Consider the following 12,236-nt stretch of genomic DNA (forward strand, 5'->3'; position numbering starts at 1 on the left):
TGGTGCAGGCTGGCACTGATGGGCAGAAGGGGTTGAATTTGCCTTGGTTCTCTAGCACCCTGCACAAAGCCATGCTGGGGCTGGGTTGCAGGATCACAGTGGGTGAGATAGAGGGAGGGTGTGTCAGCAGAAGGACCCCAATCCCTACGCTTTTCTTTTCTTTTTTTTTTTTTGAGATGGACTCTTGCTCTGTTACCCAGGCTGGAGTGCAATGGCATGATCTCGGCTCACTGCAATCTCCACCTCCAGTTCAAGCAATTCTCCTGCCTCAGCCTCCTGAGTAGCTGGGATTACAGGCACCCGTCACCAAGCCCAGCTAATTCTTGTATTTTTTAGTAAAGACAGGATTTCACCATGTTAGTCAGGCTGGTCTCAAACTCCTGACCTCAGGTGATCTACCGCCTTGACCTCCAAAGTGCTGGGATTACAGCTGTGAGCCACCACGCCCGGCACGCTTCTCCTTTTAAGGGACAAGCATGAGAGGGGCCTTGAAAGTGAGGCAAAAACTGTCTGAGATTGGCTACAAAAAGCCCTCAGCTTGGGGACCAGTTATTTACAGGAGTCACGGGAAAGGCAGCCCTGCACCTGCATGTAGGAGGCTGAGGAAGTTAAGGTGTGCAGCGTCTCTTGCTGGAGGGTGCAGGGGAGAGCCCAGCTAGCTTGTTACTAAGCTACTTAAAGAGATCCTGGGGACAAACCATCAGTGACCAATACTACCCATTTCCCACATTCGCATTTTTGGACTGTCAGTCTCACCCCATGATGGAGAATAAAATAAGAAAGAAAGCAGAGCTCTCTAGGACTCCAAGGCAACGTAAAGAAACCACAATGCCAAGCCCACTCACCACAATGGCCCCTTCTCTGGGAGCAGTCCTGAAATGGTAGCCATTGACCCTCAGCCTTGACCATGGCTGACTGATCTATTTGTGCATCCCTGAGTGAATCTGCTTTAATCACATTTTCTTCCAACAGATTTATCTTGTGGGATGGTGAGATCTCAAAAAGTGTGAGAATGGGGTTGCACTGTGGCCAGACAAGGTGATAAGCTCCAGGTTCTCCAACTGTGGGGGCTCCAGACATGCCCCACTTTTTCCCCTTTCTGAGTCTTGGTGGTTTCATGTGCTTCTTCAAGCCCATGAAATTTTCCAGGATCCCTTTAAAAATGTCCCTTTTGTTTAAGCCAACCAGAATTGATTTCCGCTGTTGCAGAGACAGAAGAAGAATCTCTTAATTAATATGCAAGGAATAACTATTTGCAAACTCTTCTGCATTATACTCATATGTAAAATATTCTGGATTCCTTTCATAAATCTCTGCAACACACTTTTTAAAAGTTAAAAACCTTTTTAAAGTTAATAGAGAACCATGACATTCCGTAATTTTCATGAATGTAAAAGATATGCTGGTAGAGAGAGAGAAGATTGGATACAGAGATGTTTGTTATAGCCTCAAAGCCTCACTTTTTTTTTCTTTTTCTGGGCTACATGTACAGAACGTGCAGGTTTGTTACATAGGTATACATGCGCCATGGTGGTTTGCTGCTCCCATCAACCCATCATCTATATTAGGTATTTCTCCTAATGCTATCCCTCCTCTAGCCCCCAGCCCCTGACAGGGCCCGGTGTGTGATGTTCCCCTCCCTGGGTCCATGTGTTCTCATTGTTCAACTCCCACTTATGAGTGAGAACATATGGTGTTTGGTTTTCCATTCTTGTGTCAGTTTGCTAAGAATGATGGCTTCCCAGCTTCATCCATGACCCTGCAAAGGACATGAACACATCCTCTTTTATAGCTGCATAGTATTTATGATGTATATGTGCCACATTTTCTTTATCCAGTCCATCACTGATGGGCATTTCGATTTCTCTCTGTGTTTGTGATAAGAGTGGGAGCAACCAAAGGAAGGTGGAAATAGAGTCCAGGGACAATAGCACCTGGCTGCAGGTTGGAAGAACCCAGGTTCAACTCCCAGCATCTCCCACCTCACTTGACCTTCAGGAGGCAGCAGGGGTCACAGGCCATGTGAACTTGTTCTCTTTCTAAATCTCCACGTCCTCACTGGCAATAAGTAAGTGTTCTATTACTTATTAATACCCATTTTTAGAATAAAGCAATATTCCCGTTCTCTCTCCCTCTTTTTCTTCCTCTTTCTTCCTCTACTTTACTCCTTTTTTTCTTTCTTTTCTTCTTTTCTTTAAAAAAAAAAAAAAGAAAACAAATCTTTCAATGTAATGGGTGTCTACATACAGGCTCATATTGTTCTCTTGTTCCTTACAGGGGTTACACCTAACTCGGTCCAAAAGAAAAGATAAAGCCGATGTCCAGATACTCAGAATAAGGAGAGCTGCATGATTTGCTCTTCTTTTGCTTTGTTTGTATATTAATAGCAATAAAAGAAGTTGAGGAACAGTTTTCCCTCACAGAGTTCCCTCCTTGCACAATAAACATGTGGACAAAATTCTTTCTGATCTGCACCAAGCCTCTCTGATCATTCTTTGTCAGTTAGGTTACTTTTCACTAGCAATTTTGACTGGGAATGAGATCTGCAACTTTAGACATTCAGAACAATTCTCATTACCTGCTATTTAAGTAGTTATTTTAGGATTCAAAAAAAAAAGTAAGTGCTCAAAAAGCATTTGTAGCTGTTATTATTGTGTCATGTTCTAGCACCGCCCTCAATCAGGTGGGTAGCTAGAGGGAAAGAGGGATGGAAACGGTATTCTAGAAGCAAAACTTGGAGAACATTTTTGAAAAATGGTTTGTTTTTGTGAAGGAGCTGTTATCCTCTAGATCTAATTAGAGAAATGATGAAACACTTAATACTCTGCCTCTGATAAATCACGAGCAGGGTTATTAGAGGGATCAGCAGGAGAGGAGTTAGAAGTGATTTTCCAAAAAACTAGACACCAGCCTAAGGACATTTCTGACACTTGAACCACCAAAAGCAAGTTAAGTGTTCTCCTTGAGTAGAGTAGGGAGACCAAGATGAGGCTACAGTGGTAATTAATGGCCCGGGGGATGAGATTAAAAACGTACTTAATTTGAAGACAGACATTTTTATTTCTCTTAATATTGTCCTATATCATTTCCCTTGTTTTATCCCATAATTAAGAACTGTAGTTATATTGACAAAGGGTTATGTTTTTGAAGGAAAACTTAAAAGGCTTGGCCAAATGCTCTATTTTACGCTAATAATAAGCGGTGGGGGGGCTGGATTCAAAACTGGCTCTTTCATGACCGCGATATGCCAGCGCGGCAGTGGAGCAAGGTCGGAGCTCAGGCCTTTAGAGCGGACCCTTCTCCTTAACTCTTGGTGTCTTTTAGGTTGCTGTAGAAGAAATCTGTGTATATATTCTTGAAATTAAAAATGCTCCTCTCAAAGTGATGGCAATCAAAGCTGTTTTCAAAATGAAAATATTTGCAAAGTGTTTTGTGAACAGCTCATTCTGTTGCTCAGAGGGCCTGATGGGGCCACAAGTGGAGCCTGGGCAGAGATTATGCAAAGTCAAGGGCAAGAAGCCCAGTCCTTCCAGAGCCCTGGATCCCGGTCACGCGGCCCCAGTGGGATTCAAACACCTGTATCCCCATTGACCTCACCTGTCTGGAAGCTGCAGCTTGAGCCAATGAGAGAAATCATGTAGATCTGGATCCCACAGAAAACAGCTGAGAGCTGCCTTTTCAGTTAACAAAAGTCATCAGTGAAAGTTTATTCTGTGCTAGGGCTGAGAATGGAATAGTAATGATGCTAATCGGGCTAATCTAAAAGCTCGGGCTCAAGCAGAGCCTCAGGTACATGCCCAGCTGAGACTCCCTGTCCCTTCCTTTGTATTTATCTTACCTTGCTCATGATCCTGCCCGCTTCGGGTCTCTGGCAAAACCAGGTTTCTGTGGCCTTAACAAACAGACTATGTTTCATTATTCTAATGTAACACAAATTTAAATAGAAAAGTGGGAAATAGCAAGGGAGCAAGCATGCTGCACCTTGACAGCTGGTGTAGGTGCTGTAGATGGGCAATGGTGTGGGCTCTGAGCCTCCGGAGTGGGACAGCAGATGCTAACCTGCCTGTGACTGTGACTGCCTCATGCTGGGAAGAGACGTGCCTGATTGCTGGCTGCACAGATAGAGAGGGAGCCATCCACACATGGAGCTGGCTCCAAGGAGAAGCCCCACTGCTGGAGGCCTCACTCCTGCAAAGTTTTGAATGCAGGGTCAGGGACAACTGTCGTAACTTGTGGGTGGGATGGAAACGCTGTTTTTCAAAACTTCTCATTTGGGTGGCAGGAAAGTCCTTTGGCCTCAAGACAAATTGCAGCTGAGGCTACCAGATGTGACCCCAGTAGGGCACTCAGGACAAAGAGAATCCACCACCAAAGCTGAACAGAACTTTTCAGCTCTTTTTCCAACCCTTATGCTAGAAGGCATAAGACAATTCGTGCACCTGAAAATGTGACTGAGCTGGAGAAGCATGACTTTCTGGACTGGGTGCTGTGCAGGTTTGCAGGGCATCGGGGTTCAGAATCAGGATTTTTCCAGGATCCTGAAAATCTACCACCAGCAAACACAGCCTTCCCAGACACAGAAGTAAAGCATCGTAGATTGAAGTGGGTACCTGACAGCTTAATGGCAGAGCTCTCCCCAGCACTCAACACACATACACCCACCGCTCTCCTCCCCTCCCCCAGGGCCTCCTGCTAATGAGAACAGATTTATAAGGCTGCTCCCGGGAGAGCTGCTCAGCTGTCAACCTGGCTTCCCCCCAGGTTCTCCATGGGGCCTCCAGTTTCCAGGGCCGGCAGGCAGGATTTCACTCACTTAACATATGAAGAGAGCTGACTACAGGCTGGATGTGTGCAGGGTTCCCAGAACACAAAGAAAGCTGAGGTCCAGCCCTGGAGGAGCTCACCGCCAGTGGGAAGTCAGACATGCACACAAACAGTCATCATACAGGTCACAGCTGACTTGTACATGCCCCTGGCAGGTCAGACTGTCCCATGAGGAGAAGGCTGTAGTTCAAGTTCCATGTAGGGGCTCCTCAAGATGTCCCCAAACCATCGCGCCTCACTCACCCCTACACTTAGCCCCACAGAGCTGTGAACAATTTGTCCAGCAAGAAACTAAGAAGGGTGATGTCTCACATCGGTCTCCAAAGCACAGTTTTTCAAGTTGACACTGAAGCTAAAATTACGTATCACAAAGAAACCCGGTGTAAATTGGTTCCATCAATTTGAATGAATTTAGATGGATGAGTCTCCACAGGCACCGAAAAATAGAAAGACCTGCATGAAATGATGAGGTCGAAGCAGACCTGCCGCCACAGGCTTCTCCCCACTTCTCAGAAAGGAAAGAAAACCACCAGTGCGAGGCCATCCCTGCGCCCCTACCCCATCTCACAACGCTATGCTCCCGAAGGATCCTTCCACCGTCAGCTTCTGCCCCAGCCTAAACGTCATTAACATTGAGCACACAGAGATTGTTCTGAATGTGGGAGGCTATGTCTTCATCTGAGATGGAAAGAAAGGGATGATTGATGTGTCTATTTCCCTGGGAGGGGAGGGGGATATGCCTGGAGCCCTCCCTAGGGGCAGAGGTGGCAGGAAAAGCAGAGAGTTCAGGAAAGGCAAGCAATCAGCAGGGCGAACAGACCACCTGCCACCAGGAGGCAGAGCTTCCCCCTACCCCAACTTTGAGCCTCACCTCACTAGGACCTCCCTCTACCTGTCATGAAACCTCCTAGATTCTCAGAGGCTTGATACGCGCATGCCAGGCACCCAGATTACTCAGCTGCCACAGCCTTCTTCCAAAAGGTCCATTTCCCACTCCATTATCAACTTCACAATAACTTTGTTTCACATGAGCATATCAAGAAGGGCCACTTTCCTGAGAAGAAGCATTATCTTGTTTTATTGTCACAGCAAACCTAGAACATGGTGGACCTCATCTGGCCAAAGAGAAAACTGAGGTACAAAAGGTTAAAAAACTAAAATTATAAAATGAAATGAAACAACGCTGCAGAGGCAGGACTAGAACCTAGGGCTCCAGACTCTAGCCCTTGGTGCTTCCCGTGGCTGACTGTGCTCCTCCGCCCTCTTGCTGGGCTCATCTTCGATCCCCTTGCCTCCACCTTCCCCTTTGAAGAACCCCAAAGATGGCTGAAGGTGGGACCCACATGACCCATGCCAGTGCCCCACTGTTTATGAAGACCTCGTGGCTTTGTTCACACTTTGCAGGTGGACTTGATGATGGCTGTTGGGTATTCTGCATATGAATGGACTAGGACAGAAACTAGCAAAGAAATGTGACTCTGAGAAGAAGCTCAGCTCCCAGAGGCCAGGACAGTTAGGTCTTGAGAATGATTTGGGAGGGGGAGCGCATGGCCTGAGGCTCTCAAACATCCTGAGGCCAGTGGGCAGCAGTGCAGTAAAGAGGGGCCTGGAGCAGCTCCGTTTTAGGGAATAGTAAGTAGTCAGGGTCCAGGGCAGGCCCTGTCTCCTCCTGGTGTCCTTCTCTGCCAGCTGGGAAGCCATCTCCCCAGATAGGTCTCTCCCCTCTCCTGGGTTGATTTCTAAAAACATGCAGCTTAAAGGGTCCTCTGTGGTTTTAGCATCCTGCTCTCCCAAATCCCCAAATGGCTGAGCTCACCAAGTGGGTGAGGAGAAGAGATGGGGGTCACAGCAAGGCAGAAAGGACAGGAGATGAGCTGTGTAAAGGCAAGCTGCTGAGAGCCCGTCCTGTTCTGGGTCAAGATGAGCCCCCCAGCTGGGCTGGACCAAGGCTGCATGGTAGTTTTGCCCAACACTCCAAGGTCAGGGGTTGGAAACAGGACTGCGTGCCCGGGAAGAAGAAAGTGGGAGTCGAGACAGGACCCCCAGCCTGAAAGAACCAGGATCTCTGACAGGAGACCAGGCAGCACTACTCAGCCATGGAAGGGCAAGCCTGGTAAATTGTGGATCAGAGGCCTGGTCACAGTAACCTGGAGAGGGGCCCATTCCTGCCAGCAAGACAGAAGGCTGGTGTGCTTACATATGGAAACTTCTGGCCCAGGCTCTTTTGATCTCCGGGTGTAGGAGACTGCCAATTCCTTCCCTGCCCACAGCCCTTTGTGCTACCCCGGGACCTAGGGACCATTCCTGTACAGGCAGTGGTCTCCTACCTCGCTCTGCTGAGATCATTCTCTGGCTGCAGAAGCTCACTGGGCTCTTTTGGATGAAGTTCCAGGGAGTTCCTGCTCTGGACAACCCTCATCTGAGGGATAAATGCCCACCGCCTTGCCCTTGGGAATACAATTCCTAGTATTGCTCCCACAACCCCTCAGAGGGTTCCAGATGAACAGAGCCCCAGTGGAGGGACTGCCTCTACTCTTCATTGTCCCTTCTTCCTTGCTGGTCTCACTTCCCCACTTCTGCGTGCTTCCTGGAACCACTGCCCAAACTCCTTGCACCAAAATCCTTGTCTCAGGATTGGTTTGAAGCGGGGAGGAGTTAAACAAAGACAGCTGTTATGAATTGAATTGAATCCCCTAAAAAGATGGAGGTGTTGACGTCTTGACCCCCAGGACCTCAAAATGTGACCTTATTTGAAAATAAGGGCTGGGCGTAGTGGCTCATGCCTGTAATCCCAGCACTTTGGGAGGCCAAGGTGGGCGGATCACCTGAGGTCAGGAGTTCGAGATAAGCCTGGCCAACACGGCAAAACCTCGTCTTTACTAAAAATACAAAAATTAGCTGGGCATGGTGGCATGCACCTGAAATCCCAGTGACTCAGGAAGCTGAGACAGGAGAATCACCTGAACCCAGGAGGCGGAGGTTGCAGTGAGCCAAGATTGTGTCACTGCACTCCAGCCTGGGCAACAGAGCGAGACTCCATCTCAAAAGAAAAAAGAAAAGAAAAGGCCATTGCAGATATAATGGGTCAAGATGAAGTCATACTGGAGAAGGGTAGACTGTTAATCCAACATAACTGGTGTCCTCATAAGAAAAGAAGAGACACACAGAAAACAGCATTGGATGAGAAAGGCAGAGATTGGAGTGATGCAATCTCTGCCTCCCAGAAATTGGGGTGATGTCCACAAGCCAAGAAACACTGCACTGAGGATTGCCAGCAAACCCCAGAAGCTGGAAGAGGCAAGGAAGGATCCTCCCCTCCCAGTTTCAGAGGGAGCACCTTGATTCCAGACTTCGGGCCTCCAGCGCTGCAAGAGAGTAAATGTCTGTTGCTTTCAGCCACCTAGTTTGTGGAACTTTGCTATAGCGGCCCTGGGAAACTTACACAGAACCTGATGACAGTGTTTCGGTGCAGGCTAAACCTGAGTACGGGGTATAGTGACACCCACTGTGAAGCTGGGGGGGAGCGTGCGGACCCCCTGAGTTTGTCACCCCCCTTCACAGTTTTCCGCACTAAGCGGGAGGACCCAAGCCTGCAACGGGCCCTGAGAAGCAAAGACAGCTGAGGCCTTGGGTGCCGGGGATCCTGTGGACTATCTGCCTGCCCTCCCCACTCCCACCTCCATCCCCCTTAAGCCTAATACCACAATCCCTTACTGATATTAAAAACCGACAAGGAATTTTGCCAGCGGCACTAGCATTTTAATATTGAAAGGTTGTGAAATCTAATAAGAGCTACAAGGAGGCTGATGGGGATGGCGTTATTTTTCCCCCTTCCGAGCTTCAATAGACCTGGGATTCAATAAGCAAATGTGACAGAATGTGTAATTTCCCCTTGATCTGCCATGGCCAGGCATTTCCTGTTTAATAACCTTAAGCCAGCGTGTGCCCCTCCCTGCACGGCCCCTCCCCGAACCTATCTCCTCTCCATCTTATCAGAATCATCCTTCATTTGAACGTAGCTCAGACTGGCACTTTGGTGGCACCTTATCACCGCTTGAAGACACAAAGGGAACAAGCTGAAATATTATTTTTCCCCTTTGTGGAAAGGTGTTAATGAGATCTTCCTGCCACAGCCCTGCCCGAGGTGGTGGGAAGTCCCTGATCCCAGCCCTTTCTGGTCAAATCTCAGCTTTAAAACCTGTCGATGAAAGAGGGGGTTCCTGGCCCACACCCAGCCCCCAGATGAGGGGAGTCTGAGACAAAATTTCCAGCTAGAAAATGACGAGGAATGGGAGGAGCCAGTGCCTGACCTGGGAGGCTGGGCTCTGAGATTCTGGCCGGCCACAAGCAGCTCCCTGTGTGACGTTGACAGCAAACACTCCTGGCTTTCTGGCCTTGCTTACTGCAGCAGGAGAGGGCAGCACAGGCTCCAAGGTGGGGTCTGGGGCACAGAGCAAGAGGAGTCCTACAGCCTGCCACGGCCACCTGCCCCGGGCCTCACAGTGGGATCCAAGCTCAGGAGAGCCAAAGCGGGTGCTTCCAGGTGGCCTCAGCCTTTACAGGAGCAACATGAAATCCTCCAGCCTGTTTCACTTTTCTCTAGATTAAGCCAGATTTGCCAGATTTATCAGGAAAGAGATTTCTCTGGACACCCCGCTGAGCATTGGAATAAGAAAGGTTTTGTCATATGTTGATTGTTGTCACTGCTGCTACACAGAGCATAGAGCGAGCACTTCCCTGGTGCTGGGCACACACTAAGACCACACATGCAAGGAAGGGTTAAGGGGGCACAGGTATGGAAGAGGGGCTTAGTCCTCTAACCTCATGAAGGAGGCAGGACCGTCACGGGCATAGACGCACTCACAGGAAGGCAGAGGACTGATGAGTGAGGTTCCATCCATGACCTCAACAGCCTTCCTTATCTTCCCCCCAGCGTCACTTCCATTGCTGGTCCACGACCACCCTTTTCAAACTTGCCCACCTCTTCCTTCTTCTCTCCTGGAGGACCTCATGCACCCAAGTGCCTGGAAGTTTCCCCTGCTTCTCACCTGTTTGCCTCTGACCTGGTCTGTTCATCTGGATATTAGAGTAGAAAATACCTCAGAGGTCTTATAAGGAGGTCACATTTCAACGGTGAGTTTTGAAAGTGTGTGACTATGGGCCAGGCTCACACCTATAATCCCAGCACTTTGGGAGGCTGAGGTGGGCAAATCGCAAGGTCAGGAGTTCGAGGCCAGCCTGGCCAATATGGTGAAACCCCATCTCTACTAAAAATACAAAAAAAATGTAGCCAGGCATGGTGGCGGGTGCCTGTTTTCCCAGTTACTTGGGAGGGTAAGCCAAAGAATCGCTTGAACCCAAGGTGGAGGTTGCAGTGAGCCAAGATCACACCGTTGCACCCCAGCCTGGGCAACAGAGTGAGACACGGTCAAAAGAAAGGAAAAGAAAAAGAAAGAGAAAAAGAGAAAGAGAGAGAGAAATGAAAGAAAGAGCCACTATGATATTGCCAGGCAGGAAAGGAAAATCACAAGGTCAGGAGTTCGAGGCCAGCCTGGCCAAGGTAGATCAGGGACAGAGCGAATCTGTTGAATGAAGCAGGTCCTGGGTCCTAGATATGCTTGGACTATCTGGGGACAGATCAAGGATCCTCGGGACGGCCAAGATAAACAACTGAGAAAGAAGGAGGCTGGAAGGGAACGTTTGTTCTTTCTGGGAAAGGTCTTGAATGCCACCCAAGAGAGTTGAGTGTGGGATCTAACAAGAATGGAGGTGAGAGGCCTCTGTAGGCTTTTAAGCTCCAAGTGACATAACTAGTTGTGTGTTTTGGCATCATCACATTGCTAATGGTGCAGAGGAGGTACTGGAGGCTAGAGAGATTGCCTGAATGGATGCTGCAGTGATCTAGCTCAGGGTTGGCAAACTTTTCCCGTAAAGGGCCAAATAGTCAGTATTTTAGGCTTTGCAGGCCATACTGTCTCTGTGGCAACTATGAAAATGAATGAGTGTGGTTGTGCTCCAATAAAACTTTATTTACCAGAAAAGGCACCAGGCAGAATTTGGCCTGAGGGCTACAGTTTGCCAACCTCTGATCTAAGCCATAAAGAGATGACAGATCAGAAGTAAGGGATTCTGCCCTGCCTTAATGAGGTGCCCTAAGGAGAGCAGAGCAGCCTGGGGGCAAGGAAAGGCATAAAAATGAAAGAATAGATTCATCAAAAAGGATAAGGCAGTATTCAAGCCAAACCTGACCCAGGCCTCTCCTTGGTCAGAAATGACGTTAAACAATGGATTTTTTTACGCGCTGCATTTCCCTTCCTTTCCCAGAAAGAACAAACCTTCCCTTCCAGGCTCCTTCTTTCTCAGTTGTTTCATCCTGTCTTGGCCATCCTGAGAATCCTCGACCTGTCCCCAAATACTCCAAGCATATCTATGACCCAGGACCTGCTTCATTCAACAGCTTCGCTCTGCCTGGCCCACCTTCTCCTTTCCTGCCTTCCTTGCAGACGTTAGGAAATGAAGATAGACCCTTGGGAAAGGAGGAGCATCTGCTGACCCAGAGCTCCCCAGGAGGACCATCGCCAGGCAAGGAAAGAAATGGGTGTCCCCTGGCTGCAAGTCCCCCAGAGCCTAGGTAAAAGCATCAAGAAAGCATGACATCCTTGTCTTCTGTTTCAGGAGTGAGCCAAACAGAGCATTGCTACTCCTCGGAAAGGAGATGTGAAGACTGCAGTGTGAACGAATCACGAACCATCCCTGAGTCTTCCTGCAGCCACCTCACTAAACCCCAGAGAAAATGAATTCTTTATCCAAAGCTACACAGCTTGCTCATTGTAGAACCAGAACTAACACCCGGGGCCCTGCTCTCAGATCTGCGTTAATTTGACCACACCAAATAACAAAGGATGTGTGCCAAAAAATCAGAACTGCTCATTAAGCCTGTCTCAATAAACACTCAAACACACACATACACAGAGTACACTCAAAAGCATCTTGATTTTTTAAAAAAGAGTAAAAATGCCCCAGTTTCCACTGCTCCAAGCCCCCTTGGGCAGCAACAATAGAGCTTCTGCATTCTCTGCTGCACGAACCATCATCAAGAGGACTGGCTATTTACCCGGATAAACATAATCTGCCCTGGAATGGCAGCCGACGTCTGCAGGTCACCTGACCAATAACATTTGCAGTTGCTATGTTACTTCAGTTCCTCATTTGCCATCATTTGTTACTTGGAGTTCCTGGAATTCCCTGCAAAGCTATGGGAGGCAGACGGGAAGCCATGCGGGCTTGGAGCGAGGTTTACCAGATTCCAATCACACCCCCCCTACCCCAGTGCTGAGTGAGGTGAACAGCGAGCTTCCTCTGCTCTCCCTGCTTGGTCTCTTCTCCTTGAGCCACCAAGAGAAAAGGATGCT

Source organism: Callithrix jacchus, chromosome 11 (genome assembly GCF_049354715.1).
Source record: "Callithrix jacchus isolate 240 chromosome 11, calJac240_pri, whole genome shotgun sequence".
Lineage (NCBI taxonomy): Eukaryota > Metazoa > Chordata > Mammalia > Primates > Cebidae > Callithrix > Callithrix jacchus.